Genomic DNA, 11583 nt, shown 5'->3' on the forward strand with positions numbered 1-11583 from the left:
GCCATTTTCTGTACTGAGGAGCTCCACTCACCAGAATTCCTCAGTGCAGAAGGAAAAAAATGACGTCCAGTTCTCTCAACCTCCCCGTGTGATACTGAACCACCTTAAAGCCCCAACTCACCAATAAGGGGGTTCGTAGGCCCCGCCCGCAAACCGTGCACCCATGCAGGGTACTCCCAGGCCCGAACCACAGTGCAGGGAAAATGCCAGCTTGGCAGAATCAGATTGGGGAATTTACATTCCAACTAAACATGGATTTAGTAAGGGGAGGTCGTGCCTGACGAACCTGTTAGAATTCTTTGAGGAGGTGACAAGTAGGTTAGACCAGGGAAACCCAGTGGATGTGGTCTATCTGGATTTACAAAAGGCCTTTGATAAGGTGCCACACAGGAGGCTGCTGAGTAAGGTGAGGGCCCATGGTGTTCGAGGTGAGCTACTGGCATGGGTTGAGGATTGGCTGTCTGACAGAAGGCAGAGAGTTGGGATAAAAGGTTCTTTTTCGGAATGGCAGCCGGTGACCAGCGGTGTCCCACAGGGTTCAGTGTTGGGGCCGCAGCTGTTCACCATATATATTAATGATCTGGATGAAGGGACTGGGGGCATTCTAGCGAAGTTTGCTGATGATACGAAGTTAGGTGGTCAGGCAGGTAGTGCTGAGGAAGTGGGGAGGCTGCAGAAGGATCTAGACAGTTTGGGAGAGTGGTGCAGGAAATGGCTGATGCAATTAAACGTGAGAAAATGTGAGGTCTTGCACTTTGGAAAAAAGAATCCAAGCATAGACTACTTTCTAAACGGTGAGAAAATTCATAATGCCAAAGTACAAAGGGATCTGGGAGTGCTAGTCGAGGATTCCCTAAAGGTAAACATGCAGGTTGAATCCGTGATTAAGAAAGCGAATGCAATGTTGTCATTTATCTCAAGAGGGTTGGAATATAAAAGCAGCGATGTGCTACTGAGCCTTTATAAGGCTCTGGTTAGGCCCCATTTGGAGTACTGTGTCCAGTTTTGGGCCCCACATCTCAGGAAGGACATACTGGCACTGGAGCGTGTCTAGCGGAGATTCACACGGATGATCCCTGGAATGGCGGGTCTAACATATGAGGAACGGCTGAGGATCCTGGGATTGTATTCATTGGAGTTTAGAAGGTTAAGGGGAGATCTAATAGAAACTTACAAGATAATACATGGCTTAGAAAGGGTGGACGCAAAGAAACTGTTTCCGTTAGGCGAGGAGACGAGGACCCGTGGGCACAGCCTTAGAATTAGAGGGGGTAAATTCAGAACAGAAATGCGGAGACATTTCTTCAGCCAGAGAGTGGTGGGCCTGTGAAATTCATTGCCGTGGAGTGCAGTGGAGGCCGGGACGCTAAATGGCTTCAAGGCAGAGATAGATAAATTCTTGATGTCGCGAGGAATTAAGGGCTACGGGGAGAATGCTGGTAGGTGGAGTTGAAATGCCCATCAGCCATGATTGAATGGCGGAGTGGACTCGATGGGCCGAATGGCCTTACTTCCACTCCTATGTCTTATGGTCTTATGGTCTTTATGCCTTCCTCCACTGCACCATCTTGTTTTCAAGCCCTAGAATTCCTTCCCTTTAACCTTGTCACCTTTTCTATTCCCAACAATAATTGAAAACGTCTTTAAAATCTACCACTTCAGTTCTGTTTAAGCCCCCTCCCCTAACATCCACTTTACTCTGACTTGGGTCTGACTCCCGGCTTTGATTTGCTTCAGCAAATGGTACCGCTATTGTTGCAGTTGGTGCTCTGATTTAAGATCAGGTAGTGAACCATTCAGACTCTTGTTTTCTTATACTGTATCCAATTTTTTATAAAGAGTCTGCATTTTATAACACCTTTTATAAAATCCCAAAGTGTTCCTCAGCCAAAGAGGTACTGTTGAGTTTTACCCTGCGCTCATTTTCAAATAGAATCCTTTACATCCATTCAAGAGGACAGATAAGTCTTTGGTTTAACCTTCCTTCCAAAAGATGGGAACCTCCAGCAGTGCAGCTCAGTACTAAACTGAACTGCAGCCTTGATTACATTCTCAAATCTCAGTGGGAGGGAATTGAATCCACAATTTTCCTAACTCCCCAGTGGCAAGAATGCATCCTCCATTTATTACTCCAAATTGTATATGGCCTGTAGGGGTGGTTGCTATGGTTGCCTGCCTCGCATCCATGGCCTTGACCACTCTGGATAACATTGGAAACAATGCATCTGGCTATCACTGGTACACTTTGGGCCCTCTGAGTTGAGCATGGCTATCTCTGATGAAATAATAAGTGCTTTTTATGTATTTCCCTTGTTCTAGATGGTAGTGTGATTAATGTTGGCATTTTAGATGTATTGTATTAAATGCATTTAGTGCAGTAAGGGTTAAAAGCCTGGGTTAGTGTGTGACTGCTGCAATCATGTCTTTACAAATCCTGGTTTGAAAGGCAGCAGACCCTTTTGGGAGACAGAGGTGCAATTAAAGCATCATAAAAGTAAGATCATTATTCATTCCAGCCGTGGATTTTGTTTCCTGAAGTCGGGCTATTGGACCTTTGATTATACTAAGAGGGTTCCCTAGAGAATAGATATTCAGTTTTATTAAGATGATGTAGTTAATCGCAGGAGCCAGGAGCTGAAACAGCCAGGTGTTGAGGTAACAGTTTAAGAAATTCAGTTTTAGATTGGGATGTGACCGGAGAAGCTACTGCTCTCAATGCAGTGAGTTTAGATCTGTCTGTGGACAGATGAGAAATTTCTGGGAAGAACAGTTCAGTAAAAGATTTGACTGGAGCCAGGCTAGACAAACAGCTGTTCTCAAGGCAGTGAGCTAAAGATTTGCCTGTGTACAGGATAGGAGCAGTATCTCAGGCTGGCAATTTAAACAGTAGTTTGAGACAGGCAAGAATGTGCAGTTAGACCCGAAGGATCTCTCTTTCTCAAATTGGTTTATCCAAACATCTGTTTACAGCAAATATTCCTGAGTCTACTAACTGTATTTAAAAGTGGATTTTGACCTGAGATGGGTATGTTTTGAGTGGGGATAAAGATAGCAGTTAAGGGTTACCATTTCATTGTAATTGTAAACATTGATAAACTATTAATTGGAAGCTATTGGCCGGGATTCTCCGATGCCACACCGGGTCGGAGAAATCCTGGTGGGGTGGGGGGGGGACGGGAATCGCGGCATGCCGCCCCGACGCGGGTCGTCAATTCTCCGGCGCTGATTATCGGGCACCCGTGGATCGCCGCCAACATGCAGGCAACATGGCGGCACTTTAGAGGGGCCCGGCGTGGAGGAACATAGGCCGCCCCCCCGGAATTAGCCTGCCCGCCAATCGGTAGCAATCGATCACGGGCCTGGCCACCGTGGAGAACCCCCTCCGGAGTCGGAATCCCCCTTCCCCCCCACCAGGACGGCCCCCGCAGCTAGAACACCATGTACCGCCGGGTTGGACTACACGCAAACAACGCCAGCAGGACTTGGTCGAACTCGGCCCGCATTGGAGCGGTGTCACGCGATTCCACCCCCGCCATCCCGGTGATTGTCCGACCCGGTACAGAATCGGGAATCCACCCCATATCCCTATTTGCGCATGAAATTATTTTTGGAGTGTAGTATCCATTCCTCACAGTCTTATAAATTAAATTAAATATTGGGGTATCTGTTTGGTGTCCGAGCAACTATTGGGATCTCGTCCATGATTGTAATAGTAGAGGTCGTGGACTTGGAAGGTGCTGCCTGAGGAGCCTTGGTGAGTTCTCTGCAATGGAACATGTAGATGGTGAAGTCACATAGGATCAGAGGTGAGCTGGCAAGATGGATACAGAAGTTGCTAGGTCATAGAAGGCAGAGAGTAGCAATGGAAGGGTGCTTTTCTGATTAGAAAGCTGTGACTAGTGGTTTTTCGCAGGGTTCCTTGCTGGGACCTTTGCTGCTCGTAGTATATATAAATGATTTGGAGGAAAATGTAACTGGTCTGATCAGTAAGTTTGCGGATGACACAAAGGTTGGTAGAATTGCAGAAAGCGATGAGGACTGTCAGAGGATGCAGCAGGATTTAGATTGTTTGGAGACTTGGGCAGAGTGATAGCAGATGAACATACAGTGAATGGTAAAACCCTCAAGAGTATTGACAGTCAGAGAGATCTAGGTGTACAGACCCACAGGTCACTGAAAGGGGCAACACAGGTGAAGAAGGTAGTCAAGAAGGCATATGACATGCTTGCCTTCATTGGCCAGGGCATTGAGTATAAAAATTGGCAAGTCATGTTGCAGCTGTATAGAACCTTAGTTAGGCCACACTTGGAGTATAGTATTCAATTCTGGTCGCCACACTACCAGAAGGATGTGGAGGCTTTAGAGAGGATGCAGAAGAGATTTACCAGGATGTTGCCTGGTATGGAGGGCATTAGCTATGAGGAGAGGTTGAATAAACTTGGTTTGTTCTCACTGGAACGAAGGAGGTTGAGGGGCGACCTGATAGAGGTCGATAAAATTATGAGGGGCATAGACAGAGTGGATAGTCAGAGACTTTTTCCCAGGGTAGAGGGGTCAATTACTAGGGGGTATAGGTTTAAGGTGCGAGGGGCAAGGTTTAGAGGAGATACAGAGGGTAGTGGGGGCCTGGAACTGGCTGCCGGAGGAGGTGGTGGAAGCAGGGACGATAGTGACGTTTAAGAGGCGTCTTGACAAATACATGAATATAGAACATAGAACATTACAGCGCAGTACAGGCCCTTCGGCCCACGATGTTGCACCGTCCTGTGAAACCCTTCTAAAGTCCCTCTACACTATTCCCTTATCGTCCATATGCCTATCCAATGACCATTTGAATGCGTTTAGTGTTGGCGAGTCCACTACTGTTGCAGGCAGGGCATTCCACGCCCTGACTACTCTCTGAGTAAAGAACCTACCTCTGACATCTGTCCTATATCTATCTCCCCTCAATTTAAAGCTATGTCCCCTTGTGCTGGACATCGCCATCTGAGGAAAAAGGCTCTCGATGTCCACCCTATCTAATCCTCTGATCATCTTGTATGCCTCAATTAAGTCCCCTCTTAACCTTCTTCTCTCTAACGAAAACAGCTTCAAGTTATGGAACCCCAGAAGTGTAGAAGATTTTAGTTTAGAGGGCAGCATGGTCGGCGCAGGTTTGGAGGGCCGTAGGGCCAGTTCCTATGCTGTACTTTTCTTTGTTTTTTGTTCTTTGTACACACTGCTGCTACTGTGCGTCGGTGTTGGAGGGAGTGAATTTTGTGGAATGGGTGCCAATGAAGTGATCTGCTTTGTCCTAGAAGGTGTTGAGCTTCTTGAATATTGTTGAAGCTGCATTCATCCAGGCAAGTGGAGAGCATTCCATCACACTCCTGACTTGTGCCTTGTAGGTGATGGACAGGCTTTGGGGAGGTAGGAAGTGAGTTACCTGCCACAGGATTCCTAGTTTCTGACATGCTCATGTGGCCATCATATTTATATGGCTGGTCCTGTTCAGTTTCTGGTCAATGGTAACCCCCTTGATGTTGGTCGTGGGGAATTCAATGCTGGTAATGCCATTGAGTGTCAAGGGGCAATGATTAGATTCCCTCTCATTCAAGATGGTCATTACCTGCCACTTGTCAGCCCAAGCCTGGATGCTGTTCAGTTCTTGCTGCATTTGTACGTGGACTGCTTCAGTGTATGAGGAGTGGTGAATGATGTTGAACACTGTGAATTCATCAGCGAACATCCTCACATCTGACCTTGTGTTGGAAGGAAGGTAATTGATGAAGCAGCTGAAAATGATTGGGCCTCAGATACTAACCTGGGGAACTCCTGCAGTGATGTCCAGGGACTGAGATGACTGATCTCCAACAACGAAATTCCTCCTTGCTCAGTATGACTCCAAGCAGTGGAGAGTTTTCCCCTGATTCCCATTCACTCCAGTTTTGCGAGTCCTCCTTGACGCCATAATTTGATTGAATACTGTCTTGGTGTCAAGGCACCTCACCTCTGGAGTTCAGCTCTTATTTGTACACAGGTAGTTAGTTACTTTGCTCAAAATACCTGTTTAGCTGTATGACTCCTAATTTGATGGGCAAAGACTTCACCTGGTAATTGTTATCTGAATGTAGTTAGATTCAGATTTAGGTTTATTATCACCTGTACCGAGGTACAATGAAAAGTATTGCTCTGCGTACAGTCCAGGCAGATTGGTCCATACATGAAAAATATAGGACATCCAATAAATACACAATGTAACTACATTTTATTTTTAAATTTTAGAGTACCCAATTCATTTTTTCCAATTAAGGGGCAATTTAGCGTGGCCAATCCACCCACCCTGCACATCTTTGGGTTGTGGGGGTAAAACCTACACAAACACGGGGAGAATGTGCGAACTCCACACGAACAGTAACCCAGAGCCAGGATCGAACCTGGGACCTCGGCACCATGAAGCAGCAGTGCTAACCACTACACCACCGTGCTGCCCCACAATGTAAATACATAGATTTAGACATCGGGTGAAGCACACAGAATATAGTGCTACAAAAGTAGTGAAGATGCCCAGAGAGATCAGCAATTCAATTAAATAAATTGAAATATTCAATATGCACTCTCAGGTCATTTCTTGTAATATCAATAGTGAATCTGACTTAGGGTGGTTATTGACTAGATCAACTAGATCAATGGATAGATACATATAGAAATGCATTAAAATGAATATGACATAGCTGTACTGGAAGGCAATCCTTTCAAATACATTTTGTATACGGTTAATTGATGGGTTCTGTTCCCATAACTCTCAGTGCTCTTTTCACAAGGGCTATTTCTGAATAATGTCAAGTAGTTCTGCCTTGTTTTGCTTTTGATAAGTATTACTTTAAAATTGGTTACTGTACATGAAGATTTTAATCTGTGCAGCCGCAAACCTCTTTTTATTGCAGACTACAGCTTATTAATCTTCTTGGTCGTTGGGCATGGTGTGTTAAATAAGACTTGCATGCACACTTTGGGTGGAAATATCCAGCACTGCCTCCTATCCCCTCACCCCCGATGATGGATTTGATGGTGGTGGTGGGACGGTGGGCAGTGGGAGCTGAAAATCCAGTTTACTGCTGGTGTACAATGATTATGGGAACTGGCACTATCGGCCAATCTAGTGGGTTACCATCCCAAGCAGAGGCCCGCGTGAAACTATTTTGCATCCTGAAGGCCCAACCGGAATCGTTTTCTTTCTTCCCCCGCCCCTCCCCACTCCTAATTGTCTGCGCCTCCAGCAGGATGTCACATCTGAGCCAAGGTGGCATGAAGATGTTGGGAATTACCTAACAAGGGGGCTGGGGCAGGGTCTGGAGATCAGGACGGAGGTCTCCTGCAACTGTGGACCCTGGACAATCACTTGCAGCAGTGGGTGAGTGGAGCAACTAACACATGGATCTTCAAGCTGCAGGTGGACAGCCGCAGGAGGTTACTATTGAGAGGCAACGCTCTTTGCTGCTGGGATGGGGGTGGGGAGAGTTACTTGGGGAGGGGAGGATAGAAGAGGTCAGGGCAATTAGATGGGAAGGGGCGGAAAGATCAGGGTGGAATGTAATTAGATGGGGAGGGGAGGAAAGAAGAGGTTGGGGGTATAATTAGATGTGATGGGGAGGAAGGAAGCGGTAGAGTTGGTGTGAATTCCAAGAGGTGGTGTGGGGAGGTTGGGGGCGGCAGGGGAAAGCTGCAGCGGTTGTCGAATGGTTGAGGTGGGAAGGACCGTGTTGGGGGCAGAGATGGGGTGATGCAGGTGTGCAAGGGCATGGGGATGAAGAAGGGAAAAGGGTTCAGAGAGAGGGTCTGTAGTATCAATAAATGAGTCCGGTGGGGGCCCATACATGGACTGGATGAAGGGAATGAATAGTGATGGTTAAAGGGGGAAGTGGGATCTGGTCAGGGAGGAGGCCTCTGTGATGTTTGCCCTGTTGTCTTGAATGAACGTGGCAGGCATCCTCTGGAGACGTACCTGATCCTGGAGGACCCTAGCTTATTTTAGATGTCCTACTGTGGAATGGCAGTGGTCACAGAGGATGAAGCTGAAGGGGTCAAGCTCAAATGCAGGGCACCTTCAGCTGTGCTGAATGAAGTCCCGGGGTGCCCACCTGCTGCTCCTCCTCCTCCCTTTGGGGACCTGAGGGCCCTGCCTGATTGCTTGAGGGGAAGGGGCACCTGGAGGGAGGACAACATGCCCCATTTCTCCTTGTGTATACATTGTGAAAGTCCACCCGTAGCTACAGGTCGACGTGCATCTCTGGCAGGATATGCTAGACCAGATACTCCATGGTATCCTCCACTGTCCCCGTGGAGACCACCATGGTGCCCAGCTTAGAACCATTCCATTTGGGAGCAGGCGGATGGATTCCTTAGCCTGACTTGTCACCTCTGAGGACCTCCACCTGACTACCTGATGTTCCCCATCCTTTGCTACCTCACCAACATCTTGCGCAGGCCTGGTCCCTGAGACTCATCATCCAACTTGGCCGTCACAGATGCCTCTTCCCCATCATCTCTCTGAGTACCAGCTTGGCTGACCTTGCCTCATCCTGCTGTGGGCATGAGTCTGTGCAGTGACCATCAGAATATGAGGCCCTTTCTGACTAACATCCAGTACCCACGGAGGTGTGTGTCTCTGTACTGTTGCAGGGGGCAGGTGACTGCTGTGATCCCTCCACTGGTGCGCTCTCTTTCTTCTCCCCAATATCATCTGCCCTCTGTGGGTTTTTGTGACTGTTGGATAGGGCTTCTTCCTCCTGCCTTACCCTCTTCGTGTTGGCAGCTGTAAGAGAGAGGAAGAGAGTGAGTGACTGTATGAACTGCCTCCAACATGGAAGAACGGGGGACCTTTTGGTTTCAACATGACATGCATGATTCTTTATGGATGAATGCTGCTGCCAACCCTTCCATCCCTGCAGGAATGGTCATCTCCCTCGCCTGCCAGCTGGGATGCCCACTCCTCTACACCTGTCAGGCTGCCCAGGTCAAGCTGGCCCATTCTGATCTTCACCCTCTCCCTCCTATTGTGCCTTAACCTTTCCTTTACAAATAGAGACGGTGGGATTGAGAACTATTGGGTTTCATGTATTTTTTTTAAGTGTACCTTCACACTTGAACTGGTCGTTCCCCTTTTGGTGAATAAATGGGGAAATGATGGAAGAATTCCAGAACTGGTTCATTGGCCCATTGAACCATGCTATGATCGCTTCTTCCGTGGTTAACAAGAACTCGAACCCACAGGTTCTAGTGCGGAGGTAGGGGTACTACCACTGGGCCATAAGACCTCCAGCATGTTTCTTTTTCATTCTTCCAGTTTTACCAATAACCCACTGGATTGAGTGCCATGTGATTGATGCAGTGCAGGCTATGCAGAAAGACTGGGGCAATATCCTCCGCAGCAGTGTAAATATGCAGAAATAAGCATTTGTTAAATAAAACATATTAAATGATGTCTCGCTTTTTGTTGGTGTCCTATTTTGTTTTAATGTGTCTTCATATTTTTCATTATGGCTAGGGGCCTCAAATGCTGGAAGTGGTCTGGGCCTCTCTGGACTTCCGAGAGGAATCTGCATATATGACAGCGCGTCATTCAGACCGTCCCACTGCACAAAACATCAGGAAGCACCCCCGAACTATCTAATTAATTGCACTAAAATAAGTAAAGTCACCATAGTCCCACATTAGTCCCAGGGTGGTAAAGGTGGGTTGTCTCACATCCTTTAAAAAGTACCTGGATGAGCCCTTGGCACGTCATAGCATTCAAGGCTATGGACCAAGTGCTGGCAAATGGAATTAGATTCACAGGTCAGGTGTTTTTCATGGGTCGATGCAGCTGCGATGGACCTAAGGGTCTCTTCTGCATTGTATTATTCTGTGATTTAAGGGGGCACAGTGGCACAATGGTTAGCACTGCTGCCTATGGTGCTGAGGACTCGGTTTCGATCCCGGCCCTGACTCACTGTGTGCAGTTTGCACATTCTACCCGTGTCTGCGTGGGTCTCAACCCCACAACCCAAAGATGTGCAGAAACGTGCATTAGCCACGCTAAATTGCCCCTTAATTGGAAAAAAAGTATTTGGGCACTCTAAATTAAAACAAATAATAATTCTGTGATTCAGATGGTCATAGGTTGCTTTCCCCTTTGAGAGGGAGAGCTGACTATGGGTGATTAAACCTGTGGATCACCACACCTCAGGCAAGGGGTAAAGATGAGAAAGCAGAGCCTTCATGAATAACCTCAGCTGGTATGGGAGTTGAACCTGTGCTGTTGGTCTTGCTCTGCATCATGAACCAGCTGTCCAGCTAATGGAGCTAAACTAGATATGGCATGAGGTTCCATCCTGCCCTGCCATGGTCCTTTTTACCAGAATGAAATAGTCTGCCGTTTGACTCAGTTATGGAAGAGGCTAGTTGCAAGTTTCCAGTAAACTTTGAATATGTTGGGTCCTATAATTAGAGCAAATTTTAAATAGGTATGAGGAGTTGAATAGAATAAACACTTTTTTTTTCATAAATTCAGAGAACCCAATTATTTGTTTTCCAATTAAGGGGCAATTTAGTGTGGCCAATGCACTTCTTTGGGTTGTGGGGGTGAGACCGACGGAGACACAGGGAGAATGTGACAAGGGGAGAATAGAATAGATTCTTTCAGGGTGGATAGATATTTCCTATCTTCAGCTCCCGGGAGGCTGGAAAGAGGGAAGTTGTGTAATTGGAGAAATTGGTCAGCATTTAGTTAGGTTGGTTTACTTTCTTTTTGAAGAAGCAAATAGAATTGTTATTGGAAATATATGGCATTCTCTTGCTCAATTGTCTGCTTGCTTAAATTTTGCTCATATTCAAATTGTAGAATGACGCCTGATGTGATGTTCCCAGGATATATATATATTTTTTAACCTTGTTGAATTTGTGTTCATGGGTTTTTATGTTCATTGCCATGTCTTATTTGGATACTGAGACTTGTGAAAACATTCTCTGTTTTAGGAAGTTGAAAAATGAAATTAAATGACTTATTGTCACGAGTAGGCTTCAATGAAGTTACTGTGAAAAGCCCCTAGTCGCCACATTCTGCCGCCTGTCCGGGGAGGCTGGTACAGGAATCAAACCGTGCTGCTGGCCTGCTTGAAAAGCCAGCGATTTAGCTCAGTGAGCTAAACCAGCCCCTTAAAGATTCAATCTCCCCGTCGGGGAATTGAGCACTATACGAATGAGGAACGAGGAAGTTGATAAGATGGAATTTAGAAATGCGACAGTGATTATTGAAAAGTCAAAACTTTGTGAGCCAAGGGTAGAAAAGAACCCTCGAAATGTAATGCCAATTCTACTGGATGATGTACCCGTGAGTGAAGTTGAGTGGTGGACATAACTGGTGATTGTCATATTCATTCGCTAGCACTGAATAATATTTTACCATGGGGAAATAGGAGGTGTGGTTATTTTAGGGACGTGTTTATTAGCAGAGGACAAAGAGTGAGAAACTACCCCTGGGCACAAATACAAGGAGGCTAGACACCAGTAAATTGGAGGGGGGGGGGGGGGGGGGATTTGCATATTTATAGCCCCTTTCACAAT

Source organism: Scyliorhinus canicula, chromosome 11 (assembly GCF_902713615.1).
Source record: "Scyliorhinus canicula chromosome 11, sScyCan1.1, whole genome shotgun sequence".
Classification (NCBI taxonomy): Eukaryota; Metazoa; Chordata; class Chondrichthyes; order Carcharhiniformes; family Scyliorhinidae; genus Scyliorhinus; species Scyliorhinus canicula.